This window comes from Callorhinus ursinus, unplaced genomic scaffold (genome assembly GCF_003265705.2).
Source record: "Callorhinus ursinus isolate GAN/ISIS: 27379988/994484 unplaced genomic scaffold, GSC_fseal_2.0 scaffold10, whole genome shotgun sequence".
Taxonomy (NCBI): Eukaryota; Metazoa; Chordata; class Mammalia; order Carnivora; family Otariidae; genus Callorhinus; species Callorhinus ursinus.
The window spans coordinates 37,821,892-37,828,909 of NW_027397072.1; positions in this window are offsets into that span (position 1 = coordinate 37,821,892).

Below are 7,018 nucleotides of genomic sequence, written 5' to 3' on the forward strand. Positions count from 1 at the left end.
TTTACATTCTTTTTTCATATTAATCTCTAAAATCCAGTGGTTATTTTTCTTTGTACATTTCATCGTATGTACGTGCTGTCCCCCTGTTGGCTTACACTTGGGTGGCCTCGTTCTTTGGCTACTGTAAACAGTGCTGGCGGTAGATAACCTTGTATTCGCTCGTGAATCATGCTCTTTGATGTTAAGCTTCACTAAGATAATTTTTGAGTCTGGCTTTAGGTGTCTGTTACTAACTAGAAGGTGGATAGGGCTAGACTGAGAAAAAAGTATATCCTGGCTTTGCTTCATGAAACTGTTGGGGAAAAAAATAAGGAAAAATGCCTTAAATCTAGTGGCTGATACTTTCACCTACTGTTAGTAGAATCCCAGCTGAACTTTAGACAGTCTCTGTCTATCTCACAATCCCATAGCTGAGGTATGTTGTTCCAAGTCTCCTAATTTTTTTAGGAGCACTAAAAATGGTAATAAGTTTGTTTTAACTTTTACTTGTTTTAAGTTTGTATTCAAATTCCAATTAATATATAGTGTAATATTAGTTTCAGGAATAGAATTTAGAGATTCATCACTTCCATATAACACCCAGTGCTCATCACAAGTGCCCTCCTTAATCCCCATCACCCATTTACCCCATCCCCCTGCCCACCTCCCCTCCAGCAACCCTCTGTTCTCTAGAGTTAAAGAGTCTTTTATGGTTTGCCTCTCTTCCTCCCACCCCTTGCTATGTTCATCTGTTTTATTTCTTAAATTTCACATATTAGTGAAATCATACGTCTTTTCTTTGGCTTACTTGCTTAGCTTTTTTAAATTATAGATTCACAAAATTGACATTGGGACAATTCACAGAGTTTAGTCCTATTTCACCAGTTTACATGCACTCGTTTATATATGTGTGGATAGTTCTGATCAATCTTATCACGCTTGTAGGTTGATGTAACCAACATGAGACACAACTACAAACCATAAGTGACTCTTAATCATAGGAAATAAACTGAGGGTTGCTGGAGGGGAGCAGTTGGGGGGATGGGGTAGCTGGGTGATGGACATTAAGGAGGAAAAGTGATGTAATGAACACTGGGTATTACATAAGACTGATGAATCACTGACCTCTTCCTCTGAAAGTAATAACATACTATGTTAATTAATTGAATTTAAATGAAAAAAAAAAAAGACGCACAACTATTCCACGCCACAAGGCTCTGCCATGTTTTCCCTTTATAGCCAACCCCAACTCCCTCCCCCAACTTTAACCCCTGGCAACCACTAGTCTATTCTCCATCTCAGTCATTTTGTTATTTCAAGAATATTATATAAATGGAATCATACAGTATGTGACCTTTTGAAATTGGCCCACTCAGTCCAATTCCCCTGAGATCCACTGAAGTTCTTGCATGTATCTGTAATTTATTCCTTCTTACTGTCACTCAGCACTCCATGATATGGAGCAGTTTATACTTTTATTATTTGGGTTTGGTTCTTGGTAGATCATGCTTTTGGTGTCATGTCTTAAGAACTCTTCAAGCCCAAAGATTTTATCATACTATCTTCTATTCTAAACGTGTATAATTTTATGCTGTACACTTAAATCTGTGATCCATTTATCCCTTTTGAGTTTATTTTTTTTTAAGATTTTTTTAAAAGATTTTATTTATTTGACAGAGAGACAGTGAGAGAGGGAACACAAGCAGGGGGAGTGGGAGAGGGAGAAGCAGGCTTCCTGCAGAGCAGGGAGCCTGATGGGGGGCTCGAACCCAGGACCCTGGGATCATGACCTGAGCCGAAGGCAGACCCTTAACGACTGAGCCACCCAAGCGCCCCTTGAGTTTATTTTATATTTTTTAAATTTATCCCTTTATTAGAGTGTGCAAGTGGAGGGGGTGGGGTGAGGCAAGGCAGAATCTCCAGCAGACTCCCTGCTGAGCAGGGAGCCCGAAGCAGGGAATGAAGCGGGGATCAATCGCAGAACCCTGAGATCACCACCTGAGCTGAAATCAAGTCGGATGCCCAAATGACTGAACCACCCAGGCGCCCCTTGAGTTTATTTTTGTATAAGGTGTGAGGTTCAGATCAAGATTCTTTTTTTTTTTTTTTTTTTTTGCCAGAGGATTGGGTGATGTATTATGTATCATTTTGAATGTTGTGCTGATAAAACACAAAGCAATGTATGCAGTGAAGGGATAAGGTATAGACAAGATACATATTTATACAAATTGAATGTTGTTACAAAACAAATACCTTCGAGGGAAGGATGGAGATGTAAAACTGAATGTTACATCGATGAATGGAATATTGCATAACAATATTTTAAAGAAGAAAATACAAAATTGAATGATAGGGGGCGCCTGGGTGGCTCAGTTGTTAAGCGTCTGCCTTCAGCTTGGGTCATGATCCTGGGGTCCCGGGATCAAGCCCCGCATCTGGCTCCCTGCTTCGCGGGAAGCCTGCTTCTCCCTCTCCCACTCCCCCCTGCTTGTGTTCCCTCTCTCGCTGTGTCTCTCTGTCAAATAAAGCTTAAAAAAAATTGAACAATAGGTTAATTATCTGAATAATACATGAATAGATTAAAAACTGCAATAAAATAGGGCTGTATGTTATATTTCTGTATTGTTTATAAGTTTCTGTATTGTTTATAAGTTTCCTAATGAAAGAACAGAACTACACACAAGATGGAATAAATAACTTGTCTCTGTTAAGAATGTTGATCCAGAGCGCCTGGGTGGCTCAGGTGGTTAAGCATCTGCCTTCGGCTCAGGTCATGATCCCAGGGCCCTGGGATTGAGCCCCACATTTGGCTTCCTGCTCAGTGGAGAGCTTCCGTCTCCCTCTGCTGCTCCCCCTGCTTGTGTTCTCTCTATCAAATAAATAAATAAATAAAAATCTAAAAAAAAAAATGATCCAACAAAAATGAATTGCCCCACTGTGGTCCTTGAAACTAACCTGTTTTATTTAATGGACACTCCATACACCCAAGTGGTTGTAACAGGTACTGCAAGTTGTATTATACGAATAGATGTTTCAAGTATGTGTGATACTTCTTTTGATGGTAAGAAGTGTTCCTGTGGGGCAGATCTACAGTGAAGACAGTGCCAGTGGGTTGAGTATCTCTGTGGGACCCAGCAGGTGCCCCAGCCCAGCCCTGCGGTGTGGGGGAGGCAGCACAGGATGTGGGGAAGAGCCCACCGCACCAATGGAAGAGCTGGTCCAGGCAGGAGCTCTTCAGACCCCCTTCCAGCAGGCTGTCCACACTGCCCTCCCCCTTTGACCAGCTAGTCCTGGTGAGCCTTTTCAACTGCGTTACTGACAATGATACAGGGTGCAGCCTGTGGCAAAGGGATGTAGGTGAAGGCTCCCCTTGGGGTTTTGGCCTTTGTGTCCTTTAAAAGAACACACAGAGAAGGTGATGTGAGCAGAGGCAGAGATGTAAGTAATGTGTCTACCAGCCAAGGAATGCCAAGGACTGCCTGTAACCACCGGAAGCTGGGAAACAGGCATGGGACAGATTCTTCAGAGCCTCCAGCAGGAATCTGCCCCCACCTCGATTTTGGACTTCCGGCTTCCTGAACTGTGAAAATGCATGTCTGTTGTTTTAAGCTACCCAGTTTGTGGCAGTTTGTTACAGCAACCTCAGGAAGCCAATCCCACTGAGGCTCAGCTCCTTACAGAGCACAGATTAGCATGGGTTCTAAATGTGCCATGCCTCCATGTGGACAGAAGGTCATACTGAGATTGGTGAGGAGGCCCAGATTGGCTGTAAGGGAAACTCAATTAACCCTTCCCAAGTGGTGCAGTGTTCTATTTGAAACATCAAATGCCACGTCTTGGAGGCAAAGCCAAGAAGTGAGGGCAGTGTCCTCTATCTGGGACCGGTTTCTGCACACCTCCCTTTCAGCCTGTGGCCCACAGCTCCCGAGGACCTGGAAGAGATCAGCACTGGGATGCGCTCAGCAGCAGCAGCTTCGGAATCTGCATTTCCTACACCTCAGACCCCACGAACCTGCAGTGGATGAGGAAGGCGCACACAGTGCTGCGGGGGTGGCCAGGCCCACTGGAATCTCAGTCTCAGGCAGCCGTCCAGTGTGGGAATAAAGGAATTGTCCTGGGTCAGCTGTCACCGTCTTGCCTAAGACCAGTCCCCGGGGGGCAGAATAGAGCCGAGCAGACCTCATCACGAGGGCACCACACCCTGTTCTGCTGCCTCACACCCATCATCAGGTAGGAAGGTTGTTAGCTGGTGTTTTTGTCAGTTCCTCTAGGGCAGAGCCCATGGCTTTCCCCTCCTCTCAAGCCCTCCCCTCACCCAGCACCAGAGGGAAGGCAGCACCCTTACTACAGGCCTGTGTGCACAGCACGGCAGGACCCAACAAGTGGACCCTTTTCCAAGCCCCACCGGCCCTTGCCTAGACTAACAAATGGCTGGAATCCAGAAGCAGGAGGAAGGGATGGGATTCATTGCAGTTCCCAGGAATCCTAAGGCTTTGGGCTCTGGAAGAATAGATCTGGGAGGCATAGGATCCAAGAGACACTAATGAGAAAGTGGAAGTTAAGCTTCAAGCAAAGTGTTCATTTCTCTCTCTTTTTTTTTAAACTAAGGAGCTTAATGAGGAGAAAAAAAGAAGTCAAGAGCTGGGACACCCCCTCAGAGTCAGAGTATCTTGTTTCCTCTAACAAATTTCTGTGCTACTATTTCCAGAGGAGGAATGATCCTGAAGCTCTAGGTCACTAGCCACCTGGCTAGTGAGAAAAGATGTAATGTGGCTGGAAAAGCGTGCTCACTGCCATCCTCAGCTTGGAGATTTTATGTATTGGGCTCATCAGGATGTGCCTCCCACCCATCATATTCTATAAACTTAAGATTAAGAGGGAGAGCTTCTAGAAAAGAAAAACCCAGATGAAGGTGGCAGTGAAGCCACTGAGGGGAGGGAAGGAGCCCTCAGGAGTCCTGGAGACCCTCTCCTAGTCAACAACACTCTTCTCATAACACCGTTAGGAAATCCCTGACACACCCAGGCGCCATCCCTTCCTGCCACATGGCCCCTTTAGGGGGTCAAGGGTCAGGACTCGCTGCTGCCAGCTCACGGGTCATCTGGTCAAAGTCGTTTCTGTGCTGCCATTCATGGAGGCTCTCAGTCTGGCCAGGGATCGAAGCACGGGACAACTCCCTCCAGGTCACATTCTACAAGTGCATCCTCCCACCCACCACCCTGTATCCACCCATCATACTCCCTGCCCTTCATCAAGTCTGACATGCCCCACCTGGAGGGACTATATGCCCGGTGAAATACGCACAAAGACAAATATCACATGATCTCACTTATATGTGGAATCTAAGTTGAACTCACGGAAACAGAATGGTGGTTGGCAGGCCTGGAGTGTGGGGGAAATGGGGAGATATTGGTCAAATGGTATAAACTCTATTAAGATGAGTAAGTTCTGGAGACCTAATGTATAGCATTAGATAATAATAACATATTGTGTACTTGAAATTTGCTAAGAGATTAGATCTTAAATGTCCTTATCACACATAAAAAATGTTAACTACGTGAGCTGGTGGATATTACTACGGTAATCGTTTCACTATGCCTATGTATACCAACACATCCCATTGTACACCTTTTTTAGCAGTATGAATTTTGGTCTTTTACTTGCTGTTTCCCCAGTTCCTGGCACATATATAGCACTTAAGTATCATACGAGTCAATGAGTGGATCTCATTTTATCCTCATGCAATCCTGTGAGCAGATGGTTTCATTTGTCCCATTATTACTCTGCCAGACCCCATGCTATGGAGGGGATCCAGCGGTGACCATGAGACAGATACAAGGCCCCTTCCCTCATGGGTCTTGAAGAAGGCAGAAAATAAGCAAATACAGTAACAAATTCTGATAAGGCTAGAAAAAGGAAAGTACAAAGTGCTCCACACCATGTGCTCTGCAGGTATCATTTCAGTCTCTGCTCACAAGGGCATCCTGAAGCAGCTGTCATGGAGGAAACTGAAACCCAGAGAGCAGATTCTGTCCAAGATCTCCGATTCAAACCCAGGTCGCCTTCACTCCATAGGTCTGCCTTGCATTTGATCCCTAGAGAGGAAGTTAGTCTTGAGCTACAGCCCAAAAACAACCTAGAAGCTTGGAGGCACAGGTATCACACTTCCCAGAGTGGGTGTCTCCTCTTGGGGTCTTCATCGTACCTACTAATGAGCCCACGTTTGAACACCTTCTCTTGAGGAAGCACATTACAGGGACTTTGAGATAAGACTCAGGAAGCGCCAAGGGACAGGTTAAGATTTCATTTTCCCAGGAGAGAAAAATATGAGGATTCAGTCCACAATTGAAGCCAGAGTGTTCTCTGTCATTGAGGGTGTGCTTCTCCCCCCCCCCCTCCGCTTCTCCCACCAAGAATACACACTTGGAAGTTTTTTTTTTTTTTTTAAAGATTTTATTTATTTATTTGAGAGAGAGAGAATGAGAGATAGAGAGCACGAGAGGGAAGAGGGTCAGAGGGAGGAGCAGACTCCCTGCCGAGCAGGGAGCCCGATGTGGGACTCGATCCCGGGACTCCGGGATCATGACCTGAGCCGAAGGCAATCACTTAACCAACTGAGCCACCCAGGCGCCCCCACACTTGGAAGTTTTTGCAAGAAGGAAGAATAGGAGGGCTTTGGTTGAAAAGCTTTCCTTCGGTGCCCATAGCTCCAAACCTACTCCTGTCATCCGAGGCAGGTTCGGATGGTCAGTGGGGCAATCATATGTCAAGGGCCAACCAGAACAGCTCACAGTAACAGGCTCCCGTGACAGGTCTCACTTATCCAGAACTCCTGAGGGTCCACGCTCTGCCCTAAACTGTTCACAGGCACTCTGCCCTATGTAAAGGATCTCACTATCATTATCCCCATTTACAGATGAGCACACTTGCTCACAAATAGCTCTTGTTCCTCAACACTATGATGAAGTGCATTTTGTGTTCATTTTGGTTGGAGTCTGGGAAGACATCCACATACTAGATGGCTGGGCTGATGCTTAGT